The following is a 10,418-nucleotide window of genomic DNA, read 5'->3' as shown; positions in this document are numbered from 1 at the left end:
ACTCAGCGCTGGAGATGTTCATTTGTAGAGATCCAGATGTATCTTCCTGCGTCTCAGGCTGATTCCGTGGATATTCCTGCTGATCTGGTACCTATCCAGCACAACTCAGGGGACCGGCTGAAAAAGGTGTCCCCTACTCCTCCGCCATCTTAACCTCCCCCCCAAAAAGAATCTTCTTGGACTGATGCCAGAGCACTATCTATATTCATCAAATTTATAACCTCATTAAAATAAAAGCTTTCATCAAGGGCTTGTTAAGAGTAAAATGTGATACATTTTTTTCCTTGTGCCACTAGCATCCAAGGTAGTAACTCCTAGACTCAACTTTACCAATTATTTCAAGTACGACTATAATAGTTTTGAAATGAATGGTTTATTTTAATTTTTTAAAAATAAGTCATATTGAACTTCTCAGATGCAGAGTAAGCCAATGGCAAATGCCAGATCTGAAAAAGAGGAAGTCTTAATGATCTACTGGACAAAACTGAATTGAATGAGAAGACATCCTTTATTTCCTCAAACTACTGGATAACCAGTATAGACATTAATTTCTGAAATTATTTTTACATACTATGTATTAAGAGCGCTACAAAGATAAGTAGGAGATTTACAGAAACAATAAGGGAGATCACAATCTTAATAACAAAACTTAAATGTAAAGCACAAATAGGTGCTGTGTGACATCAACTGTAAGTTCTAGTGCAGCTCTGAAGGAAAATGTTCACTGTTAACTAACGATCAGGTAAAGCTTCATGAAGGAAGTGATGCTCCTAAAGAAAGGTTAGGTATGAAAGGAAAGGAGGTGGAGAGAGGGCCCTGTTGGCCCTAATAAGCTATGAAAAAATTGGTACAGAGAACATAATGAGCAAGACATATTAAAGAGGATTCATGGGGGGACAAATGAGAAACTAAAAAGATAGAAAGGTGTTGTCAGGGCAAGGCTAAGAGATTTAAATTTGACCCTATGGAAACAGACATGGGAGATGTTATAAGAGTGTTGTATTTTAGTAAGATTAACGCAGAAATGATGTATGGAATAAAGTGGAAAGTTTCATCTATTACCTGTTCAGCTATTTTTTTTATTTCTTTATCGATCCAAGAATTTATTTAAGAGATTAATTTGGTATTTTTCNTTTATTTAAGAGATTAATTTGGTATTTTTCTTTTTTTAATAATATTTTTTATTATGTTAGTCACCATACAGTACATCCCTGGTTTTTGATGTAAAGTTCGATGATTCATTACTTGTGTATAACACCCAGTGCACCATGCAATACATGCCCTCATTAATACCCATCACCAGCCTATACTAGGGAGATCTATGGGAAATTTGTGACGTTCCTATTTTAAAATTGTAAGGCTTTGGACTCACCCCAATTTAACTAATCAAAGTTGAAACTAAAATGGACTTATTTTTCTTTTTTTTAAATAATATTTTTTATTATATTATGTTAGTCACCATACAGTACATCCCTAGTTTTTGGTGTAAAGTTCCACGATTCATTACTTGTGTATAACACCCAGTGCACCATGCAATATGTGCCCTCCTTAATACCCATTGGACTTATTTTCCTTAGCTCATAATACCCAATCAATATCCTAAAAACTCCTAAAATTCAGATATAGTATTATTACAAACACATTGTTCCACAGGCCAAGTAGAAAAAACTGCTACTGAACCTCATTTGGAACTATGGCTTTAAGAAAGCTCTAGGGCTAAACAAGATTGGGCCTAAGGCAGTTCCCTCTTCCCCTCAGCCTAAGGTCAGGATCTGCCATAGCCCCAACATAGCCATGGGAAGGAGATCTAAAATGCTGTTGTAAGAGAGTGGTCAAGTTTCATTCTTTTGTATATAGCTGTCCAATTTTCACAGCACCATTTATTGAAGAGACTGTATTTTTTCCACTGGATTTTTTTCCTGCTTTGTCAAAGATTAGTTGACCATAGAGTTGACCACTCTCTCACACCATACACAAAGATAAACTCCAAATGGATGAAAGACCTCGATGTGAGACAGGAATCCATCAAAATCCTAGAGGAGAGCATAGGCAGCAACCTCTACGACATCGGCCACAGCAACCTTTTTCATAACACATCTCCAAAGTCAAGAGATAAAAAAAATAAAATGAACTCGTGGGACTTCATCAAGATAAAAAGTTTCTGCACAGCTAAGGAAACAGTCAAAAAAATTAAGAGGCAACCCACAGAATGGGAGAATATATTTGCAAATGACACTACAAATAAAAGGCTGGTATCCAAGATCTACAAAGAACTTCTCAAACTCAATACACAAGAAACAAATAAACAAATCAATAAAATGGGCAGAAGATATGAACAGACACTTTTCCAATGATGACATACAAATGGCTAACAGACTCATGAAAAAATGTTCAAAATCATTAGCCATCATGGAAATTCAAATCAAAACCACACTAAGATACAACCTTACACCAGTTAGAATGGCAAAAATTGGCAAGGCAAGAAACAATTGTTGGAGAGGATGTGGAGAAAGGGGATCCCTCCTACATTGTTGGTGGGAATGCAAGTTGGTACAGCCACTCTGGAAAACACTGTGGAGGTCCCTTAAAAAGTTAACAGTTGAGCTACCCTATGATCCAGCCATTGCACTACTGGGTATTTACCCCAAAGATACAGATGTAGTGAAGAGAAGGGCCATATGCACCCCAATGATCATAGCAGCATTGTCCACAATAGCTAAATCGTGGAAGGAGCCGAGATGCCCTTCAACAGATGACTGGATTAAGAAGTTGTGGTCCATATATACAATGGAATATTACTCAGCTATCAGAAAGAATGAATTCTCAACATTTGCTGCAACATGGACGGCACTGAAGGAGATAATGCTAAGTGAAATAAGTCAAGCAGAGAAAGACAATTATCATATGATTTCTCTCATCTATGGAACATAAGAACTAGGAAGATCGGTAGTGGAAGAAAGGGATAAAGAAAGGGGGGGTAATCAGAAGGGGAAATGAAGCATGAGAGACTATGGACTATGAGAAACAAACTGAGGGCCTCAGAGGGGAGGGGGCGGGAATGGGATAGACTGGTGATGGGTTGTGGGGAGGGCACGTATTGCGTGGTGCACTGGGTGTTATACGCAACTAATGCATCAACGAACTTTACATCAGAACCCAGGGATGTACTGTATGGTGACTAACATAATATAATAAAAAAAAACATTAAAATAAAAAATGGTCAAAATGTTAAGTTTTATGTTATGAATATTTTACCACAATTTTTAAGATGTCAAAATAATAGCAGTGAGAAAAAAATAACAAGCTTCAACAGAAAGGATACACGCCAGACAGAATTCAAGAGAAAATTAGTAGCAAGATAGTAATGAAAAAATCTCTCTAGAATGTAGGTCAGAGCAAAAAGTAACCCAAAGTATGAAATAGTACTTAACGGACATAAGGGAGAAGTGAAAGAACGGCAGTGTTACAGAAAATTGTGATTTTCTTTTCCTTAGCTCTCCCACACTGTAACCTCCTTCTTTGTTTAATAAAAGCCCCAAATGTAGAGACAGAGTTGTCTTCCACTATACAAGTGGAAAATAATAGACACTTGATTTCTTAGTCTCTCTATGACTCTGGTACAGGCTTATAACCTGAGCTTCATCTACCCCAGACTTAGAAAGGGAAACCAATTACCCAAAGAAGCAGAGACTGCAAAGAAACCAACTTGGTTGCAGCTGCAGTCAGTTTCCAGAGACAGCAGTCCTATAGAAGCATTCGGTTTTAAGATGGTGAGTGGACTGGAGGAGGCCGAATTAAATATGGTAGTCAGGATATGTCTCATTGAGATCTGAGAAAAGAGCTGAAGGAAGTGACAGAGTTTTAGCCAGGCACAGTACTCCAAGCATAGGAACAGCATGAACAAAAACCTAAGGCAGTAGCATACCTGATATGTTTGAATAAAAGCAAGGAAGCCAATGTAATTGAAGCCAAATGAGAAACAGGGAGAGTAGAAAGAGCGAAGCAAGGTCATATAACCTTGTAAACCTTTGTAAGAACTTTGGTTTGTACTCTGAGTGAGACATAAGCCATTCTCTCAGACCTCTTCTATGTATGCTCCTGCTCCATATCTCGGATTCCCTCTTTAGTGAGAATTCTTAAGATTGTATGCCTTCTCTTGATGTCACAAAGCCAGGCCAGGTGGTAACTGATAACTTCTCATTATTTTCCCTAGAGCAATACCCTGAAATACTCAAATTATGTGCCTTCTCCTGATCCTATAGAGTTTATCTGGCTTTCTGCAGAACTACAAGCCATAATCAAAGGCTTGCAACTCACCATCCACGGGGCACACATGATATAGGTGATGTAGTTACAGGAAGGGTGGGTAAGCATCCACAACATTTTCAGTGTCCCTGGGCCAGTTGGAGGAATCTGCAGGAAGATGTTCCCACTGGCTCATGGGCAGGCTTCATGGTGGGAGTCTCTAAAGTTGTTAGTCAGTCAGATCTGTGGTCCTTTGATGATTTCTGGGCCTTGGTTGCTGTGAGTCCCCACATCTCTTACCTGCTCCCTGCCTCTCTCGACCACTTTGCTGTGCTGATTATCTCAGGATTCTAGGTATGGCGAAAGAAAAAAAATGGGCCTCTGGGGCAGCATCCTACATAGCTAGAAAGCCAAGTGCTCACTCACTGTGCTTTCACATTTTCCCCCAGTGGGAAAATTGTAGGCCAAGAGAATCTCTCTTGGCAATGTTGGCAATGAGCTGTGACACCTTTGGGAGGAACGACACAGGTAAAGTGAAATTGTTCTTACCCTCTTCAATGCAACTATTCTCAGATTTTTTGCTTCCACAGTGTGCTAACATTTCTTCAGTGGAATCCCAGCAATGCAGAAATGGAAAACAGTGTAAAACTTCAAGAGTAGCATCCTGAACATAATGTCAATTATGTAAGACCTGCACCCAGATTCCACAAAGGTAATCTTGTCCATAGCTGGTTGTCAAGTTTGATGTTTCTGTGAGGAGATGGCAGAAAATTCCTATTCCACTATCTTGCTTGTCACTCTTCAAGTCCAGACATTTTTACAAGCAAGTTTTATCAGATCTTTAAAGATTAGTCTTAATCTTTTTAATCTGATTAACTTTTTCAAAGTCTAGAAATACTGTGAAGGTTACCAGATTCATTCTATAAAGTAGATTACTCTTTATACCAAAACTAGTCAAGGATATTACAGGAAAAGAAAATCAGAGACAAATCTCATATGTATACAGAGAAGCAAGACTGTTAAAGATAATATAGGAAAATAAATTGTAGTAGCGGGCTAAAAATATTAAGGCCATGAAGAAAGTATCCTAAGACACAGTACTTTTAGAGTAGAATTGGTGATACATCCTTAATGTTGACTCTAAAATTCCAATGCCATTTTCCAGAGGCCTCTTCCTACTGTCCTAAAAATATGTCGTTTAAATGAGTACTGATTTAATCAAATGCTTTTTTGCATCTATTAAATCTACTGCATGCACACAACCCAACCTCTGCCATTCTGGCACTCTCCTGATAATGTGAGTCTCAAAAAGAGCAACACAGGTTTGGAAAGCAGTGTAAAACTGCACAAGTGGCACACGAAGAGACTGTCCATTAAATCCTGCATCCAGATTTACAGAACCATTCTAGCTTTAATCCTTTCTTAAAACTGGTACCTAAGCTTTTCCATTCATTTTGTGAGCTACCTTAGATCTTTCCAGTAATTTTTAAGGAAAATTGTTTTAATTTCTATTTATAGGTCAACTAGTCTTTTATTTTTTACTTATTTACTTAAAGATTTACTTATTTTAGAGAGAGAGAATGTGCGCACTCAAGTGGGGGAAGGGGCAAAAGGAGAGGGAGAGAGATCTTCAAGCTGACACCCTACTGAACAAAGAGCTGGATCCCAGGACCCTATGATTATGACCTGAGCCAAAATCAAGAGTCAGATGCTTAACCAACTGAGCCACCCAGGCACCCCTCATCTAGTCTTTTTTATTCGGTGTGGCTATGCATAAGGATTATACCCCATTGCTTACCATCAGAAACCTACTATATTAGTATCAAATTGTTAGAGTCTCTAACTTATTCATCTACCCAGCACGTCTACTAAATGTGTACTACATGTCAGACACTGAGCTGAAGATGAGGACACACAGGTAGGAGCTAATTGAAGTATAATAGAGCACTGGCACAAAGAAAGAAGTGACAAACATTCCTGGACAGATGTTCAACCAACTATAAATTCATTTAACTTTGTTAGCATCTTGCCTATATATTCATAGGTACGTTATGGGAGACTGTCATATGCTTTGCAGAAACCAAAACACATTATATCCATTGCACTGGCATTAGTCATGGTAAATGTATGACTCTTATCAAGTACCACATTCTTTCTTACGTGTTCAAAAACCATCTGTTCAATTGAAGCACTTCTCAAACGTTAAATTAACTTTCATACCCCTGAATATTTATAAGACAAAATGTTACTAACAAAAGAGATACTTAAATAGGGACTTAATTATCTTAATCTGAGCAGAGAATATGAATTTTAATTCAGAATTTAATACAGTCCGACAGTGTGTATACACATAAATTTCTCTCTACCTTCAGTATTGAGGAAACATCCGTAAGTATGGTTTTCCCATCAGCAAGTTAGTAGGCTTTGCCTGTTTTACTCTAGTAGTATAAAGTTTTGTTACAGAATTATATGTATGTGTTTTTAAAAATCAAAAACACAAAGAAGTAAAAATGAACTTAATATACAAATATGCTACTTATTAATATTCAATAAGCATAGTTGCATAGCCACTCAAGAAATTTTACTATGAAAAAACAAAGAAATGAGTTCAAGAAGTTGTAAGCTAACAAAAATTATCTAGTAAAGAGGGAAAGTGGAACATTTAGAAGTTACTGCAAGAAGGAATTTCTTTAAAAATCAGTTTTGATGTTCATCTTTAATGAAGACAGAAGTTCTTTCAGCAAATACACAAACAGAAATAAAAGTGCTAGAGAGGGGGGTGCCTGGGTGGCTCAGTCGGTTAAGTGTCTGTCTTCAGCTCAGATCAGGATCCCAGGGTCCTGGTATAGAGCCCCATATTGGGCTTCCTGCTCAGCAGGGAGCCTGTTTCTCCCTCTCCCTCTGCCTGCTGCCCCTCTGCTTGTTCTTGTGCTCTCTCTCTCTTTCTAATAAATAAATTAAAATCTTTGGGGAAAAAATGGGAAAAAAAGTGCCAGAGAAAAGAAATGTTACACATTAACTAGTACTTAAATTGCTGCTGTTCTCATGTATCCTTTGGGGCACACATGTATGCTCCTATGTGTATCCTTCCACATACAATCACACCACTTTGAAACCAGGCTCATTAAACCAGAGTAAAGAGGGAATATCAAAAAAATAATAAAACACAAATAATTCCTTGAACAGAACATAAGAGTACTATGTCACTGACCTATCTGTAATACCTGGTGCCTCCCTCCTCAAATAAATTTAGTCCATTATAATTTGACCCTAGATATATTTTTCTCTTTTTCTCTTTCTTTTTTATTAATTTCATAGGTAGAATTTAGTGATTCATCAGTTGCATATAACACACAATGCTCATTACATCACGTGCCCTCCTTAATGCCCATCACCCAATTATTTTTCAATTAAACTGAAATTAGGATAGTGTTCAGTAAAACCGACAACTCCTAAAACTACAGAAGTTGACTATTCCTAATTTAAATCATGACACTAATTTCCCACAATTTAAAAATAAAAAATATTTATAAGTGTTTCATAATGTAATGGTGTTATATAAATGCGGCAAAATGACCTCCTATATATTGGGCCTTATGTTATTTACTTCTTCACAGTAAGGGAGCACCATTAGCTCAGAGCCCACCAGTGCCAAAAATTTATACATTTGTTTTTAATATAACCCAAATAAGCATACTTTTAGCCATTTAGAGCCTGCCATTTTACCTTAATGTAGCTATACTCAATACTGCTACCCGCAGATTACACAAATCTTGGTAATATAAAATATCATAAGCTGCTGCTATTCTATGGTGCTCTCTGACCCAGAAATTTCCCATCCTTCAGCTGAGTAACATAATCTCACTTAGCATAATTAAAAATAAGTTAAACAGAGAAAGACAACTATCATAAGGTTTCTTTTTTTTTTAAGTTAGTCACCATACAGTACTTCCATGGTTTTTGATGTAAAGTTCCATGATTCATTACTTGCGTAAAACACCCAGTGCAACATGCAATATGTGCCCTGACTAATACCCATCACCAGCCTATCCCATTCCCTCCACCCCTACCCCCTGAAGCCCTCAGTTTGTTTCCCGTAGTTCATATTCTCTCATGGTTCATTCCCACTTTTGTTTACCACCCCCTTCTTCTTCCCTTTCTTCTCCTACCAATCTTCCTACTTGTTATATTCCATAAATGAGTAAAACCATATGATAATTGTCTTTCTTTGCTTGACTTATTTCGCTTAGCATTATATCCTCCAGTCCCATTCATGTGGCAGCAAATGTTGAGAAATCATTCTTTTTGATGGCTGAGTAATATTCCATTGTTTAAATAGACCACATCTTCTTTTTTTTTTAATATAACCAACAGCACTTTACACAGAAATGTGTAAAGAACTCTCACAAATTAAAAAAAAGAAAATTCTTTTTTATTAAAGTAATATGCATTTTTTTATTTTAATGTTTTTTATTATATTATGCTAGTCACCATACAGTACATCCCTGGTTTCTGATGTAAAGTTCGATGATTCATTAGTTGCGTATAACACAGTGCACCATGCAATACGTGCCCTCCTTACTACCCATCACCAGTCTATCCCATTCCCCCACCTACTCCCCTATGAAGCCCTCGGTTTGTTTCTCAGACTCCATAGTCTCTCATGCTTCATTCCCCCTTCTGATTACCACCCTTCTTTATCCCTTTCTTCCCCTACCGATCCTCCTAGTTCTTATGTTCCATAGATGAGAGAAATCATATGATAATTGTCTTTCTCTGCTTGACTTATTTCACTTAGCATTATCTCCTCCAGTGCCATCCATGTTGCAGCAAATGTTGAGAAATCATTCTTTCTGATAGCTGAGTAACATTCCATTATATATATGGACCACACCTTCTGAATCCAGTCATCTATTGAAGGGCATCTCGGTTTCTTCCACGATTGGACAATGCTGCTATGAAAATTGGGGTGCATATGGCCCTTCTCTTCACTACGTCTGTTTCTTTGGGGTAAATACCCAGAAGTGCAATGCCGAGTCATATGGTAGCTCAATTTTTAACTTTTTAAGGGACCTCCACACGGTTTTCCAGAGTGGCTGTACCAACATACATTCCCACCAACAATGTAGGAGGGATCCCCTTTCTCCACATCCTCTGCAACATTTGTTGTTTCTTGCCTTGTCAATTTTTGCCATTCTAACTGGCGTAAGGTGGTATCTTAGTGTGATTTTGATTTGAATTCCCCTGATGGCTAATGATTTTGAACATTTTTTCATGTGTTTGTTAGCCATTTGTACATCATCATTGGAAAAGTGTCTGTTCATATCTTCTGCCCATTTTATGATTTGTTTATTTGTTTCTCACGTATTGAGCATGAGAAGTTCTTTGTAGATCTTGTATACCAGTCTTTTATCTGTAGCATCATTTGCAAATATATTCTCCCATTCCATGGGCTGCCTTTTAGTTTTTTTGACTGTTTCCTTCGCTGTGCAGAAGATTTTTATCTTGATGAAGTCCCACAAGTTCATTTTATCTTGTTTCTCTTGCCTTTGGAGATGTGTCAAAAAGGTTGCTTTGACTGATGTCGTAGAGGTTGCTGCCTTTGTTCTCCTCTATGATTTTGATGGATTCCTGTCTCACATCGAGGTCTTTCATCCATTTGGAGTTTATCTTCGTGTATGGTGTGAGAGAGTGGTCAAGTTTCCTTCTTTTCCATGTAGCTGTCCAATTGTCCCAGCAACATTTATTGAAGAGACTGTCTTTTTTCCACCAGATGTTTTCTCCTGCTTTATCAAAGAGCCAAGGGTCCATTTCTGGGTTCTCTATACTGTTCCATTGGTCTATGTGTCTGTTTTTGTGCCAGTACCATACTGTCTTTGTGATCACAGATTTGTAGTACAGCTCGAAATCTGGCTTTGTGATGCCCCCAGCTTTGTTTATCCTTTTCAACAGTTCCTTGGAGATTCAGGGCCTTTTCTGTGACCATACAAATTTAAGGACTATTTATTCCAGTTCTTTGAAAAATGTCCTCGGTTTTTGATTGGGATAGCATTGAAAGTGTACATTGCTCTGGGTAGCATGGACATTTTAACTATGGTAATTCTTCCGATCCATAAGGATGGAATATTTTTCCATCTTTTTATGTCTTCTTCAATCTCTTTCAAGAGTGATTT

The 10,418-nt window shown here is 37.6% G+C and overlaps 1 protein-coding gene across 3 annotated transcripts in view; it reads right to left on the bottom strand.

Annotated features, from left to right (window-relative positions):
* The window catches only part of DOCK3 (dedicator of cytokinesis 3), a 480,644-nt gene that overhangs the window by 332,353 nt on the left and 137,873 nt on the right, over positions 1-10,418 (bottom strand). For 2 of the 3 annotated variants that reach the window (XM_034658385.1, XM_034658386.1), the window contains exon 1: positions 3,676-3,756. The exons of the other annotated variant lie outside the window; for it this stretch is intronic. The gene's annotated coding sequence lies outside the window, so the exon portion shown is untranslated. Of the gene's footprint in view, positions 1-3,675; positions 3,757-10,418 lie in introns of those variants that run through there. 3 annotated transcript variants of the gene reach the window in all.

The sequence above is a fragment of the Ailuropoda melanoleuca genome, chromosome 4 (genome assembly GCF_002007445.2).
Source record: "Ailuropoda melanoleuca isolate Jingjing chromosome 4, ASM200744v2, whole genome shotgun sequence".
Taxonomy (NCBI): Eukaryota; Metazoa; Chordata; class Mammalia; order Carnivora; family Ursidae; genus Ailuropoda; species Ailuropoda melanoleuca.
Note: the sequence above shows the minus strand (reverse complement) of the source record. Positions and strands in the feature narration are given on the sequence as shown.